Genomic DNA, 17798 nt, shown 5'->3' with positions numbered 1-17798 from the left:
GGGGGAGGGGGGAGGCTGGGAAGGGATGGGAAGGGTAAACAAAGGAGGAGGCTGCAATGCTTGGTAAGAAATGTAGGCATTATCCTGCCCATGCAATTGTAACCCCTCTGTACAGTATGTTCACAAATAAAATAAAATAATATTTATAAAAAAATAAAATAAAATAAAATAAAATTAGAACTCAACACCAAAAGCCACCAAAGAAAGTCCTGTAATACATGGAAGCTGAACAACACACTGTTTAATCACCAGTGGGTCATGGAAGAGATTAGAAAGGAAATTCAAATGTTCATGGTATTCAATAAAAATTAACACACAAATCACTAGCTTCTCTGGGACACAGCAAAAGCAGTACTCAAAGGCAAATTTATAGCTCTTACTTCCTACATTAACAAATTGGAGAGATCTGAAACCAACAATTTAAACTACCCTCAATAATCAATAACTTTTCTGTATGCCAACAATGAGAAGAGCATGGCTTAAATCAGGAAAGCAACTCCTTTTGTAATAGCCCCACAAAAAATAAAGTACCTAGGATTTAACTAAAGATGTGAAAGATCTCTACAAATGAAAACTTTAAAAACCTAAAAAGGAAATTAAAACAGAAACTAGGAAGTGGAAAAACCTCCCATGCTCCTGGATTGGGAGGAATAGCGTCATAAAAATAGCAATACTTCCAAAAGTTATCTACAAATCCATTGTGATACCTATCAATATTCCAACCTCATTCTTTAATGAAATGGAAGAAGCAATCCAAAAATTCATATGGAACAATAAAAGACCTTGAATAGCAAAAACAATCCTTAGCAGAAAGAACAGTCGGGGACAAATGTCAGTACCAAATTTCAAACTCTACGATAAAGCCATAGTAATCAAAACAGCTTCGTACTGGCACAAGCACAGACCTGAGGACCAATGGAATAGAACTGAAGACCCAGAAATGAACCCACAGACCTACAGCCACCTAATCTTCCATAAGGGAGCTAAAAGTATAGAATGGAAGAAAGACAGACTCTTCAGTAATTGATGTTGTCAAAATTGGTTTAACACCTGTAGAAATCTAAAGATAGATCTTTATATATCACCCTGCACCAGAATCAACTCTAAATGGATCAAAGACCTCGAAGTCAAAGCAAACACCCTGAATTCTGAGCTTCAGCAATATCCCTCAGCTCTTCAGCTCAAGGCAACGTACCACTTGAGCCACAGCACCACTTCCAGTTTTCTGGTAGTTAATTGGAAGTAAGAGTCTCATGGACTTTTCCTTGCCCTGGCTGGTTTTGAACCTTGATTCTCATATCTCAGCCTCCTGAGTAGCTAGGATTACAGACGTGAGCCACCAGCACCTGGCAATATCTACTCTTTCTTTCTTTTTTCGTTCTTTTTTTTTGTCAGTTGTAGGCCTTGAATTCTTGGCCTGAGCGCTGTCCTTCAGCTCAAGGTGAGCGCTCTACCACTTGAGCCACAGCGCCACTTCTGGTTTTCTAGTGGTTTGTTGGAGATAAGAGTTTCATGGACTTTCCTGCCCGGGCTGGCTTTGAACCTCAATCCTCAGCTCTCAGCCTCCTGAGTAGCTAGGATTATAGCCATGAGCCACTGGCACCCTGTGATATCTACTCTTTCTTTCTTTTTTTTTTTTTTCTTTTTTTGGGTCCGGTCATTGGCCCTGAACTCTGGGCCTGGGCACTAGCTGTCCTTCAGCTCTTCACCTCAAGGCTAGCACTCTACCACTTGAGCCACAGCGCCACTTCCAGCTTCTTTTTTCTGTTTATATGGTGCTGAGGAATCAAACCCAGGGCCTCATGCATGCAAGACAAGCGCTCTACCACTAAGCCACTTTCTCAGCCCCTCTACTCTTTTTTAACTGAGTTACTGGCATTCTTTTTTTTCTTTCTATCCTTCCTTCCTTCCTTCCTTCCTTCCTTGTTTCCTTCCTTCCTTCCTTCCTTTCTTCCTTCCTTCCTTGTTTCCTTGCTTCCTTTCTTCCTTGCTTCCTTCCTTCTTTCCTTCCTTCTTTCCTTCCTTGTTTCCTTCCTTCCTTCCTTCCTTTCTTCCTTCCTTCCTTGTTTCCTTGCTTCCTTTCTTCCTTGCTTCATTCCTTCCTTTCTTCCTTGCTTCCTTCCTTCCTTCCTTCTTCCTTCCCTCCCTTTTTTCTTCCCTCCCTCTCTCCCCCTCTTTCTTTCTTTCTTTCTTTCACAGTACTGGAATTGAACTCAGGACCCTGTCTTCATCCCACTTTTGCACTGGTTATTTTTTGAGGTAGGATTTGACCCACAATAATGTTTTTTTTTTCTTTTATCTTTCTTCCAACCACAGTTGGGATGCCAGAATTTTTTTGCCATTTCCTTACTAATGGAGAGATGACATAGTAGCAGAAGCCTGTTACACAAGCTTTACTGGAAGCCTAACATAGGCAGATCATGGGCCGTAAGCAAGAACCTAGCTCAAAATTAGCCAGCAGAAACCTGGGTTGGAGATATGACTCAGCAATAAGAGCACCTGCCAAGCAAGCACAAGGCTTAGAGTTCATACTTCAGTACAAAAATAAAGGAATGTGTAAAGTATATTATAAAAATGAAATATGGAAATATTTAATTGTGACAATTGAACAAATGCTTGTTCAATATATAAAGACCACTTGTATGCCTCAGATAAACTTAAACTTACTGTTTTGAAGTTTAAGAAGCACAGGGTACAATCAGTTATCAGTTTTTAATCCAAACTAAAAAGGAAATACTCTTAATTATAATATCCATATTAGAAAATGTTCAAAATAATGTGACTCTTGCATTAATAAACTATAAATTGGTCCAGGTTTTCCAAGAATGCAATTTGGCATTGTGCATGCTAATTACTAAAAGGTTTAAATATGTACTTCTGTATTTTTATTTATTTTCATCCTCAGACTCTTGTTTTAAGAAATCGTTAGCCAAATATTTTTTATAGGGCATTTTTATGATAACATTGTCAAAGATAGGAAAATAAGTAAACTAAATATTCATCAATAGACAAATTATTTAGACTGTATGGCCTTATGGAATTATTTAGAGAAAAGTAATAAGATTAATTATAAGAAATGTTCATGTGGGTGCCGGTGGCTCACGCCTGTAATCCTAGCTACTGAGGAGGCTGAGATCTGAGGATCATGGTTCAAAGCCAGCCCGGGCAAGAAAGTCTGTGAGACTCTTATCTCCAACAAACCACCAGAAAACCAGAAGTGGCTCTGTGACTCAAGCAGTAGAGCACTCACCTTAAGCTGAAGAATGCAAGGATAGCACCCCAGCCCAGAGTTCAAGCTCCGCGACCGACCAAAAAAAAAAAAAAAAAAAAGAAATGTTCATAACATACTCCTGACAAAAAAGTCGTATTTAAAATTATATTTTAAACATAGTTGTACTGGTAGCTTTAGTATGGCCTTGTTTGTTGCATTTGGGTAAATGCCCAAAAGTGGGATTACTGGGTCATAGGGAAGGGGAGCTTTATGTGTAGTCTTTTGAGAAACCTCCATATTGCTTTCCAGAGTGATTGCTTATCGCAGCATTATTCATCATAGCTAAGATATGGAACCAACCCACATGCCCCTCAGTAGATTAGAGTATCAACAAATTTAATTTACCATATGTATATATATTTACCATATATATATATATATATGGTAAATTAAATTGGCAGCTGAGGACAAAGAGCAGCACATGGTATTCAGGCAAGCGAAAGGTTTATTTTCAGGCCACCTCCTCTGGTCAAGTTGGAAGCCCATGCAGCAGGAATAAAAAGGATCGACCATAGCCAGGCCAGACTTATCAAGGCCAGGTGTGGATGTGACCTCAGAGAGGGGGGAGGTGACTGCCTCCAAGTATGTCAGTTACCTAGGTGACACAGGCACTGGATGGAGACTTAACCAATTAGAGCGATGAGTTTGAGCCACCTTCCCAGGGTGGACCTTACATTATGTATGTGTGTGTGTGTGTGTGTGTGTGTGTGTGTGTGTGTGTGTGTGTATGCTTCTGTCAGAATGACACTGCCATTTGTTAGGAAATAGAAAGACTTGGAAAAAATCATATTCAGTGAAGTAACTCAGTCCCAAAAAAATTTAGGTCCCATGGTTTCCCTTATTTGCAATAATTAGTATACATATAGGATAATCTTATCAGATGAGCTGAAAAGTACAAAAGCTATGTACATATGTCCATATAAGAAGATGATAAGTAGAATGATCTCCAAGATATGGACACAAGAAGTCTGTTTTTGTTGCTATTGTTTTAAATGTACTATGTGATTCTTTTTGTTTCCTTTGCATGTTTTTTCCCCCTATGGTATATCCTCTGTTGTTTCTGTACTTGATTTTGGTACCCTGCATCTTATATATACATTTTTCTAATCCGGGGAGGGGAATGGGAATAATAAAACGGTGAAACAAGGACATAGATGACCCATTGCAACAACAATACCCACAGGACAGTATATTGGAAACGAACTTTACAATGGGTGTGGGGGGGGAGAAGTGTGAGAGGTGGGGGAGAGGAGGTAAAATGGGACAACAATAAGGGAAGGGGTAACAATGATTGACAAGTAATGTACTCATTGCCTTATTCATTAACTGTAACCCCACTGTAAGCATCTTTACAATAAAATAAAATAAATTGTATTTTAAATATAGGTATGGCCCTACACGATTGATTCATGTCTGTAATCTTAACAACTCAGGAAACTGAGAACAGAAGATTGTAGTTCAAAGCCCACCTGGGCAGGAAAGTCCATCTGAATCTAATCTCCAATTAACCAGCACAAAGCTGCAAAATGGAACTGGGGGTCAAGTGGTAGCTGTGGTTCAGGGTGTGTGTGCGCAGGGAGGGGAGGTAAAGGTAGAGAGTCTTCTGCCTGTTCTTGCCTTTTCTCTTATCTTATGAATAAAATGTACTACTTTTGCAGAAAACCAATTTGTTTCCTTCCCCACTGTTCTCTTGATGCCCTCTTCTCCTACAATGTTCATAAAATGTTCTGTGATTTTCCCAGAGAGCATTTTTTCTGTGAAGCTGTAGAGAACTCATTGTCTATAAAACATTTATGAAATGCCACAAGGGTTGGAGGTTGTTGCTCTTATTCTCTTTAGCTGGTTATGCTTTCCCTCAACACTACCAGTTCTCCCAAATCCAGAAATTCACATTTGTGCTTTTGTATTCTTGATATTTCATAATTAATATGTGTTCAGGAAAACAAACCATTCTAATAAAATTTTGACATTATGTAGTTTTCTGAACTATTGTATGGAAAATAATCTTATACACTCAAGAAGAACAAAGAACAACAAAGATGTCTTTGAACTTGAGAAGGAAACTGAAATTAAAGGTTCAAGATCACATCTACCTTGTGTCCCAGACAGACAGAGCTTGACTTTCAAACCTCTAGATCTCATGTCCCCAGATGGCAAAAATAGCAACAGCTCTGCATGCTGCAAGAGTTCTACAGAAATGTCATCCCTCCAGGTTGACTCTGGCTATGCCACATGATATATCTTAGCCAATGGGGCATTGCAATTGTGGTTATAATGAGGACTTAATAAGTGTTCACACACTGAAGCTTACCTTTTGTGGATATTTCCATCAGTTGAAAAAATCAGCTGAAGAGGACACAGAGGGGATAAACAAGCAGCAGCAGCAGACAGATGAAGTTTACATTCAGGCACATGAGTGACACCATCTTGTTGCATTCATCTCCAGGCATTCCAGTTGAAAAGTAGTTAGCTAAGTAACCACAGGTCTAGATCAAAACTTATCAGCTAAATCCAGATCAAACTACAGAATCACAAGTAAAGAACTGGCTGTATTTTTTAACCACTAAGTTTTAGAATGGTTTATTATGGCTGACCGGTCTATCACAGCTCCTTTCTCATGCGAGAATGTCTACTGTCTAATGTGTCTAATGTCCTACATGTAGCGCAGGTCTGTACCCAGGTAACCAAGGCATTGTCCACATTGAGTCCCAACTTGAATTCAAAGCCCTTTGATACCCAGACTCTGGGCAGCACCTGTCATCATTATAGCCAGCATAAAGGTTTAAAATTTTTTGCACACCATATTCAAAAGATGCTCCTTCTAACCTAATGGGAACATTTTATTTAATCATTTCAAAACTGAGTCTGCATTAGATCATCTTTTGTGGATACAAGAATACTGCTTGCTCAGACATCCATCACTGAATTGGAGATGGATGGCTAAGTATAGTAGACATGCCTTTATATTGTAGCTAGCTTGGTAAAAATTGACCTACTCTATATGGTTCTGAAGTAAGAAAGAAATGTTAGGGTTGTGCAACAATGGCCATGTGCTATATATTGTCTATACTCAACTCCTTCATGTAAGCAAAGCACTTAAAATCAAAATCATAGATGTCTCCTGGAAGCCAGCATGGTGGCCCAACTTTACTCCAGGGAAGGGGGGCCATCTGTATCTCTCTTTTTTCATCTGTACCTCTCTTTTTTCATCTGTAAATTGAAGATTGTTACATTTGTCACTTACAGGGACATTATCATAACAAATGAGACAGTACCCACTCCCCCAAAAATATTTTCTTCAGAGGAAAGCAGCTATAATTATCATAATTTAAGAGAACAGGGAACCAACTGATGTTTACCAAAATGGGATATATTTGCCAATTGGCAGTTGAATTCCTACTAAGTATTGAACATGGAGTTTTGCTTACATTGATTTTAATGAAGACATAATTTAGCTGTTTTATTATTGGCCCAGCTGTCTTAGAATCAGTGATTTTACTTCTGATAAATTATATGTGCTCTGTAATTCTATATATAGTATTCCTTGAGAATTAATTTTGGTTTATACCCTAAAGGGAAAATATACATGATGTATTGTGGTATTTTGTACAAAATATTTTTCAATAAAATATAAGGTTGTTATACCTAGAACTCTATGTAGCATGATTGCTTTTAACTTGGATTAAAATTTCAAATGCTCTAATTGGTAAACTTTCTAGCCCCCTGGAACTTGAAGGAAACTCTTTGTTTCGATGGTACTAGTGTTTAAACTCAGGACCACTCATTTGACTAGCTTATTTGGCTAGCTCTCTACCATTTGAGGCATATCTCCAGCTCAGATTTTTTGTTGGTCCTTCTGGAATTGGAGTCTCATCTCAGCAGATTTCTATAGTTGGGCTGGCTCAACCACAGTCCTCAAAAATCTCACTCTCCTGAATAGCTAGAATTGCAGTTCTAAGCCACCTATGCCTGACAGCAATCATTTTCTTCCAATAAGGAATTCAAGTGTAAAAGTATGTCAGGTAACTTAAAAATATATTTTATGTTGTTGTAAATCCAGGAAATTTCTAGAGACTTACAGTTTTCTCCACAAACTAAACCACTAGGAAAGAAAAAAATCAGCACTTTCATAATACTGCATTTTTCATATAAAATGTTTAACTAAATCCATAAACTCCATAAATCAAAAATAATAGTTGAAACTCAACTTCTCTTTCCACATGCTCTGAGTTCATCATTCCTTAAACTCTAATACTAGGAGCTGAATGGCTCTGCAGTATGGTGCTTGTCTACCATGTGCAAGGCCTTCAGTTTGTTCCCCAGCATTACGTGGCCCCACATATTAATTCCCATATTAATTAAACTGTTGTTCCATATTTTCCTTCCTTTTCATCTCATATAAATATAGATTTCTGAGTACAATTTCAGAAATCCAACCAAATACAGTTTTCTAGCAACTTTCCACTTTACTATATTTTCCTACTTTGTCTTATTTGGTTCTCAACCCCACTTCAGAAGAGTAGTTGTTTATAGATTATCAGTATTGCAGTATTATTCTAGGGCTGAGCTATTCTAAGCCTAGATTTCTCTGATTGAATAAAAATCACTAGGACTAAATCTAGCTGCCTGGACTTCCAGCCACTGTCAGGAACATTGAGTAGTGGTATAACAAAGGCTTCCCTCCTAAACAGTGTGGCAAATACAGCTCCTACCAGGCCTGGCTGGCCCTGCACTGATCAGCATCCTCTCAGCCATAAAAACAGCTTCTTCTTGGCAAGGTCAAGGTCAATGGTTGTGCTCTGAAAGCCACTGCCCACATGTAATCTCTTCCTTTGGACTGATTCCATCAAAGCCCACAGATAACCACCTCCTTTGTTTGCCAGTTCACCTCTGCTAGTCTTGCAAGACATGCTTGACTGCCACTCTTGGTGTGCTTTACTTGCCAAATCAATCTTCATAGGGGAATTACTGGAAGCTGGCGACTCTGTTCCCAACCTGCTAGCTGCAGCTGGGGCACAGAATCACAAACTGATCATCATAAACCAATGGAGTTCACAAGGTGTAGTGAAAACTAGACGGTGAAAGGATTTTCTGCAGGACTGGGGCAGGGGAGCCAGTTGCGAGAAATGAGCCTTTTATGGCTAAGCAGAAAGCATTTTGTACCAGGATGATTGTTATTCAGGGTCCTGATTTGACTGGGTTTGTTCTCATGGATGGAAATGGAGGAGGCAAAGTATAGGGTGCTTGGCAAAGAATTTATTGAACAACATTGCCAGAAGAGCACCAATAGTGGTAGATGGCCCCTAGTCCATCTCCTATGCCCCAGGAGATGAGGGAAGAATGGACAGTCTAACAGACAATCCCACTGACTAACCACATCACAACTTCCTAGAGGCCCTCTGAGATGACCCTGACCTGACTCATGACCCATCAGAGCATTCTAAGACACTAATCCCCAGTCCACTGAAAAAGAACTTTGCAAATGTAAACCCAGAGCCCCAGTCTCTTTGCAACCATTTTATTAGTATTCCTGAAACTTTCTTAAAATGAAAGCCAGTTCATCTGGGTGGCTAATGCCTGTAATCCTAGCTAACCAGAAGACTGAGATCTGAGGATCGAAATTCAAAGCCAGCCCAGGCAGGAAAGTCTGTGAAACTCTTATCTCCAGTAAACCACCAGAAAACTGGAGGTGGTGCTGTGGCTCAAGTGGTAGAGTGCTAGCCTTGAGCTGAAGAGCTGAGGGACAGCCCCCCAGGCCCAGAGTTCAAGCCCCACGACCGACAAAAAAAAAAAAGAAAAGAAAAAGAAACCCAGTTCTAAGTATGAAAGATGCATTCTTGCTGCCTCTCAACCCTGAAAAGGAGCTTAGTATCTGGATTTAAGAAAAGGTAATGTAGCCAAATGAAGAAGTTTCCCCTAGAAGGTTACCAGTCCGCAAGCATTCCTAAGGGGCCATTGATGTGTTCATTGCTAAGTCCCAGGTCTATGTTGAAAGCATGTGGGGAGGCAAGAGAGAGGAACCATATAATTACCAATTACCATACTCCAAATACAATGTTTCTCTTCTTATATGGAAATGATTCTGTGGGTGGGGAGGGAGGAAATAAATACATAAGAGTTAGTCAACCAAAATAAGTAACTGAGATAATAGCTTTTTTTAATGGAAAATAATTATAGTTAAGTATAATGTTCACCAAAAATAGGACCTTCTGCAAAACTCACTAAGACAAAATATAGCCTGAGAAATGGAGGTTTACAGTGCAGCCCTTCTTTACCTGCCATAGGTTTGCTCATGAGCTGATGGCTTGAGGTGGAAAGGTCATGAATGATGTAGAGTCTAACTCCAGCATAGGGTAATACCACCTATTGTAGTGGGGAGAATATAGACTATAGTCATTTTAAAGCTCTGAGGCCTGACTGCTAAACCAAAATTCAGTACAATGGGTAGGCTTACTTACTAAACTCCAACTATATTTTTTGAATCTAAATCTTCTTTTTTTAAAGAAGAGAAGCAGAGAAAATAAAATTTAAAATATACAAATGGACTGATCCCCCTGGATGGCCCCAGCCCAGCAACAAGTTACGAGGTCTATGAAAAGAGTACTCTATCAAATGATCTTTGTATCTTTTTTTAAATTTAAATTTTATTGTGAAGGTGATATACAGAGGGGTTACAGTTACATGAGTAGGTAATGAGTACATTTTTTTTAACAGTATCATCCCCTCGCTAATTTTCTCCCACTTTTTCCCTTCCCAAACTCCCAAGGTTTAAAGTTCATTTCCACCATAGTGTCTAGTGAGTATCACTGCTGAATTGGCTCACCCTTTGCCCCACCATTTCTGTGATTCTCCTTCCCTTCCCCAAAAAACTAGATCCACTAATCAAATCTTGCACAAGTCGGGGAACATCCATCCCCTAGGCCATATGTAAGGCCTGTGAAATCATTTGGTATATGATGGAACTGACACGTATGATTCTTGTATGCTATTTGTGGGCTGCTCTTGGCTGTTTGTGTGTATTGCTAACTTTGTATGGCTCCCAAATGATAGCATAAATAACTAAACGGCCCTTAGGAAGAAAAAAAAAGAGATTTCTCATCTCTGTAAAGGTTCCAGCGGAAAAAAATAATAAAGGGAACTTTAAAATAAATCATTTTTATTCCTTTTTCCTGGGGAGAATGAGAAACTATACCTAAAATTTTCCCAAGCTTTGGACCCATTGTACATGTTCTAACGGGTAAATATGGAACCTGTTATGAATTTCCTGCCCTTTCCACCCCCTTGTTCAATATCATCTACCGCAACAAGGTCTTGTGAGGAGACATGACTCTTACAAACCCCACCAGCTGCATCTGGTGTTCAGAGCCAAAGCTTCAAAGTTCAGAGGCTTCAAGCTGCCACCCCCATGTCAACCCCTCCACCTGATCTCACCAGGCAGGCCCAGCTCCCCCAAATGCACAGCAGATGCAAACCCAATCCTGGTTTGCATAGGCCATGGCACAGCATGTGGCTCCTTCAGGACTCTCAGATCACTGGGAAAGAAATAGAATATGACTGGGAATTAACTCTGCTTGGACCATGGTCTGGCAAGTCTGTATTTTCTTATTCTGTAAATCTCTTGTCACTTTTATATATCAAACTGTACTCCAACTTAGTTAGAATGTGTCCTTGGATTTAAGGCAACTCTAGTTCTTAAAATCCAGGACAGAGTACACCTCTGGCTGTTGGAGCACAGAGCTAGGAAGGCAGTAACTCTTATTCTCCCTCATTTGTCATCCTCCATAACTGGCGGTATGGCAGTAAGGAAAATGGTCTGGTGAAATTGTGTCTTGTTTTCCAGGACAAGAGCACAGCACACTGTCCGCAGAGGCACTGGACATCCACCAAGTTCTCAGAGTAGAAACAGGAAAATAGCAGAGAGAATGAATTTTTTTCCATATAAATATCCAGTTATTTCTTTGGATACTCAACAATATGCCGTGTGTGTGTGTGTGTGTGTGTGTGTGTGTGTGTGTGTGTGTGTGTGTATGTGTGCATGCCAGAACTGGAACTTGAAGTCAGGACCTGGGAACACTCCCTTCACTTTCACAAATGGCTGGAGCTCTACCATGTGAGCACAGTTCCACTTCTGGCTTTTTGGTGGTTAATTGGAGTTAAAAGTCTCATGGACTTTCCAGGCTGCCTTTAAACCACAATCTTCAGCTGTGAACAACAATCTTTAGATCTCAGCCTTCTGAGTAGCTAAGACTACAGGTATGAGCCACTTGCTCCTGGCTCAGTATACAATTGTTAATACAATAGAAATTTAAATCATAGGAAAGTTACAAGCACTTAGGTGAAAATTAGCATTTAATACTACAACCCGATGATTTCTCCTTTATCAATTTGAGGTACAGTCTCTTTCACACACATTTCTGTCCATGCTATCATCATCATGATCGTCGTCGTCGTCATCATCATCATTGTTGTCATCATCATCATCATCATCTCTAGTTGCACAGAGGGGTTACAATTCAATGAATCAGTTCATTTCGGTCGACCCTGATACTGGTAACATTTTTCCCTCAATGCACAAAATTCTGTGATCACCTGAAGCTGACTGAAATTTCAGTTTTGACTAATTTGTAGATGTTAATTCTTCACATCTAGTATTTTGAAACTTTTTCAAACAAAAGTGGATGTTTTCATATTTGTTCACAGAGATCAACATTTGTTCACTAGGAAAGTCAAGGTGTGGGTCTAAGTAAAGTAGTATAAAAATAATAAAATAGCAGATTTCATTTCATCATAATAATTCATGCAACATAAAAAGAAAAGTAAGGCATGAAGAATCTGCAAAATCAAGACCTTATTATGTATGATTTAAATTGTAGTAATGTATGCCAAATTTCTTTAAAAACTCATGTCAAATGCTGGGCAGCGGTGGCTAACAATTGTAATCCTAGGGACAGTGAATATCCTTAACACACACACACACACACACACACACACACACACACACACATCATATCACATCAAGCAAGATTTAATTGTGAAGCAAAAAAATATGAAGGTGAATCGCAAGGTTTTAAAGAATTGTCTGTTTTTGATTTTTTTTAAATTGCTTCATAATGTTATAAAGATGGTATGTGCTTGTCTATTCAAATTCTCAAAGAAAAACTCATCTGGGGAGAAAGGTGACTTACAACATCACTTTCTAATTACAAACAGCACTAAAAGTTTCCGGAAAACACAAAAAATAGAATGTATTTAAAAGATTGCAGTTTTAGAGGCAGTGCCCCTTTTTAGGACATAATGATTGCAGACAGTTCACTTAAGTTAGTGTCAGACAAGTGGACTTTGCTTAAAATTAATAGTTGAAATATTTGATTTCTTAGGAGACACAGTTTATGAAGAGGTCTTGGTAAGGAAATGTGGTCTGAATACAGAGGAACATTATGTTGTTGTTAGAACTCACCATGGAAGGTAAAGCACCAGCAGTATGTGTGAGATCCTTGACAATTTCTGCCAAAAGTGGGCAGCTTCAAAATCATGTTATTTGACTAATGAGAATGTAAAAGTCTCAGGAATTTATGCATGGGTACATTTATTTACCTTTCTCAGTAAACTGAGATTAGATTGTCCAATGCACATAAAGATTGATCAAAGACTGTTTTAGTCAAACTCACAATGCTGAAGATACAATTGACAAAATTAGATAGCAATTTACACAAAGCCAGACTTTCCTATAGTAACATAAAATAGCATTATTAACACTGTAGCCAGCCAGCTGTTAACATAAGATGTGAGAAGAACTTTAATGGCTTTTGATAAAACGTAACAAGCAAAGGTCCAAATATCAACACCAGTCCAATTTTCACTGCTATAATAAAATACCTGAAGCAGGATGACTTTTTTAAATAAGGTGATTTATTTAGTTGAAAATTCTAGAGGTTCAAGGGCATGATGCTGGCATCATTTGATTCTGATGAAGATGTCATGGCATCACCACACAAGAGTACTTTCAGGAGGAATCTATCTTATGGCCATACAAGAATCCAGAAAGCAAATTCCAAGGTCAAACTCTCTCTTATCATGAGTCACTCTCACAGAGCTCAGGGATTGCATCTCTTCAAAATCTCCCCCAGTGACCAAAGGATGTCCCACTAGGCCATATCTCTTCAACATCCCAAAACCTGTGAGCAACACCACACAGCACACAGGGGACTGGGCTCCTAGTGCATGACACTCTAGAGGTTCAACCATATCTATGCAGGATTTTGTCACAGCCTTCAGATGAAAATTGTCATGATATCTTACAAGAAAATGCAAGGACAAGAAAATGATCCTGAACTTTTGATTATTTGGAATTTGTGAGCATATAGGAGTACAGTGGCAAATACCTTTGGAAAAAAACAAAGGTGGCTTTTTACTGTTTCAACATATCACATCAGACACAACAAAATGAAGACTCATTGGGCTTACTAGTTTAAATAAGGAAACACAGGTGTGGTCACATTTCAAGAATTCTAGACTCAGTGGAGATATGTTTCCTTTTTTGTCATGTTAAAAACTGAGAAACAGCAAGGTGCCAGTGGTTTATGACTGTGATACTAGCTACTCAGCAGACTGAGTTCTGAAGATCACAGTTTTCTGAAGTTAGCGTGGACAGGAAAGTTTGTCACACTCTAAACTCCAATTAATCACCAAAAAGCCAGAAGTAAAAGTGTGGTTCAAATGGTAGGGCACCAGCCTTGTGTGAAAAAGCTACATGACAGCACCCAGGCCTTGAATTCAAGCTCAATTGACATTATCCAAGTCCTGAGTTCAAGCTCAGTTGTCCCAGCTCCTCCCCCAAAAAATCTTTCTTTCTTCTGATAAAAATAATATTGTAAAACCATTTGGGAGTAGGATAAAACCATTATAATATATAAAATTATAAAATATAAAAATAATATGAGGGTTCCAAGGCTGAAATGTTGCCCTTCAGAAAAAAATGTTTTAATAAAAATACACCATGCCATTTTTTTCTACTACCTTATCACAAAAAAAGATGAGTATATGTAAAAAAAAAAAAACTTGGCTAAGTTTGAAGCCTACATTAACAAATTGAAATGTATGGTTTGAGGAGCATGAATTCAACAACAACAACAAAAAAGAAACAAATCTTAAAACTGCATTTTAAAAATGTAAACTAAAACAAATTAAGCAATGACCAAATCATCCAAGAATTATAGAGATTTGATATGAATTTGAGAACCAATTTTTCTTACCACTGTGCAAAGTGTAGCATTATCTCTGGCTGTTGATTCCACTGCTTGTGGTAATTTGCTCTTTGAGCAAGCCCTCCATATTCTGGCTTCTTTTGCCTTAAGCTTCTAGATATTACTTGGCTAAGCCAAGTGAGTACTGAATTTTCTACCATGGAATTCTCAAAATCATTCTTTTCATGTACAAAAAGAAATATCATGGTTGAGAAAATCACTGTGTACCAGTTTGCTTGCATGTGCATATAGATACAGACACAGACACACACACACACACACACACACACACACACACACACACACACACACACACACACACCAAGCCATAAGGACTCTACAGCATTAAAAATTGGCTGTCATCTGAGCACCAGTGGCTCATGCCAGCAATCCTAGCTTCTTAGGAAGCTGAGATCTGAAGTTTGTGGTTCAAAGCCAGCCCAGGCATAAAAGTCTATGAGATTACTTTTATCTCTAATCAACTAGCAAAAAGCTGGAAATAGAGTATGGCTCAAATACCATACTTTGAGACACAGAATACCTGCTTTGAGAGAAAAAGCCTAGGCCCTGAATCCAAGCCCCAGTACTGGCGCGGGCACGCATGCACACACACACACACACACACACACACACACACACACACACACACTGTGCACCATAATGAGGAAAAAAATTCTTCATTTATCTAATTTTTAAGGATGTCATTCCTGTTCAGTCAGTGTGTTACCATATTTTAAACCCCAAGGCCTCAAAATAGTTAGAACTGATCATGAGATTTGCAATGTGATGGCATTTATGACCATATCCTTATTTTCCTCCTAAAAAAGTACAGTGTAAAATGTGTTACCTGAAACTGGCTAGAAAGCATAGTTACTTAACAAATTTGTCCTGGTAGACAGCCCAATTCCTGTGACTGGAATTACTGTGACATATATATCTATACACCTCCAAAACTTCCATCCTACTCTGTACAAAAGCATAATAAAATGACCACAGAGCAAAGCTGGGAAGTAAACAAGAAGACAGTCTAGGAACTTGTGTTGATGTACAAATGAGGAAGCTGTGTGTGTGTGTGTATGTGTGTGTGTGTGTGTGTATGATATTTTATACTAATATCTTCTCATGTGTTCAATTCAAGGCACAAAGCACAAGTTTATAGAAAGTAGAAGAGCAAGCTCTTTCTAAATCCCAGCTTCTTTTATTTTAAACATTTAAGTATGTTCATGCAATACACTCATGTTCTGGGCTAAGAACACAGAGATAAGAACTGAAAATTCATTACAATTTCATGCTATTAAAGATTATATTTTTCTATTTCATGATATTTACAGCACCCAGAGTATTCTCTGACTCTTCACAGGCTCTCAGCATATATGTTGAGTAATTGAATAGCATAAAAAATTAGTTTAAAATGGTTAGATTGAATACAATCAGCTCTTTTTAAATGGTTTTACTTTTCAATACGAAGTGATTTTTAAGTTAAGATGAAGCTTGGCTTCATTAAAAAAGAGTATTAGAAATGGTAGAAGATGTTTATATGGGTTAGGACATGGGTACAAAGGAAGGGAAGTCTGTAGGTAGACCAGATAGCCAGATAGCCAGGACCATCCTTGGCATGGTAGGGAGGAATTAAGGAAAGAAAAACCAGAACCACAAGAAAGCAATTTCAGTTTGATGCCAAAGCAACCTGAGTGATATTTTGAGATTGGAGAAAGGAGCTAATGTATTGAAAATAACTGGTTCATTTGTAATAGAAACATTTTGACAAGGACTGTCTGACAGAGACTTTACAGAAGACACCTTCATAAGACCAAGTACTTTGGAATTAAAAAATAGGCTCATAACTGGGCACTGATGGCTCACACTCCTAGCTACTCAGGAGGCAGAGATCTGAGGATCAGGGCACAGGCAGGAAAGTTCATGAGACTCTTATTGTCAATTAACCACCGGAAAACTGGAAGTGGAGCTGTGGCTCAGAGTGGTAGAGCACTAGCCTGGAGCAAAAGAGCTCAAGGACAAAGACCAGGCTCTGAATTCAAGCCCCTCAACTCCCCCCACATGTACACACACACAAATTCATCGGAGAATGGGCTCATAAACAAAGTATTTTATGCATAGAAAAACTCAGATACTGCTGCCCCTGAGATGTATTTGAAATAAAAAGGAGAAATTAGGAAAAAGATTTATTCATTCATTCAATAACAGTCATTGAATACCTATGATGGCAGTAGCAGTAACAAAATAGAAGAATGTCCTTCTTCAACTTACATTCTTTTCCCCCAGGATTTTGTATTTTTAATTAGAATAGATTAATTGTGCACTGTGATATTTTCACAGAGGTATTCAATATATGATCAGCTCCACCCTATCCTCTCCCTTAGCTCACTCCTCACTTAAAACAGTTTTAACAAGTTTCATGGTTCTGTTTTCATACATGCAGGTGATTTTGATCATATTCATCCTCATTTACTCTTAGTTAGCCATCCCTTCTCCCGTTGGTGGTTCATTCACTCCTATCCAAACCCTGTTTTACTTTCCTGTTATTTTTTTTCAAATGTGAATCACTTACACCAAAGGATTTATCATGGCATTGCATTTTGTAAAGGAAAACCCACTCTTACTTTCTCATCCCTATTGCTCAACAGCCTTTATTGACATTCCCTACATTCTCTTCATCTTCATAGTCACATTTTATTACAAAAGTATTTAGCCTCCATGTTAAAATGATTTACACACTTTAGGGTTCACAGAAATAGGAAATATAAAATGTAAACTAAATAAAAACTGTAAAAAAAGATAATAAAGTTTTAAAGGGTAACGAATATAGAAGAAGACGTATGAAGTGAGGGATGGCATGTATTTCAATGACAGAACACTTTCCTTGCATATCAGGAAAAAGAAAAGAGAGAGGATAGGAAAGGAGTGGGGGGGAAAGGAGGAGGAGAGAAACAAGGGAAAAGGGAGAAATAATAAGGAAAGGAAGGGAAGGAAGAGGGAAAAGGAAATGGCAGGAAAGGGAGAAGAGAAGGAAAAGGAAATGACAGAGAAGGGAAAGGAAGGATAGAGAAGGTAAGAGAAGAGTAGGGAAGAGAAGGGAAGGGAAGGAAAGAGAAGGGAAAGAAGGGAAGGGAAGAGAAGGGACAGAAGATAGTATAGAGCTCAAGGGAGGCCTTAGAGTATTTTCTGCAAAAGATTCAAGGATATTTTCCAAGAAGACCTCATTTAAAAATAAGAGAAGATCTACAGGTGCAGAAATACCAAGGTACAGAAAAATGAAAAGAAAA

The sequence above is a fragment of the Dipodomys ordii genome, unplaced genomic scaffold (assembly GCF_000151885.1).
Source record: "Dipodomys ordii isolate 6190 unplaced genomic scaffold, Dord_2.0 Scaffold194, whole genome shotgun sequence".
Taxonomy (NCBI): Eukaryota; Metazoa; Chordata; class Mammalia; order Rodentia; family Heteromyidae; genus Dipodomys; species Dipodomys ordii.
The sequence above is the reverse complement of the archived record's forward strand: the minus strand, read 5'-3'. Positions refer to the sequence as shown.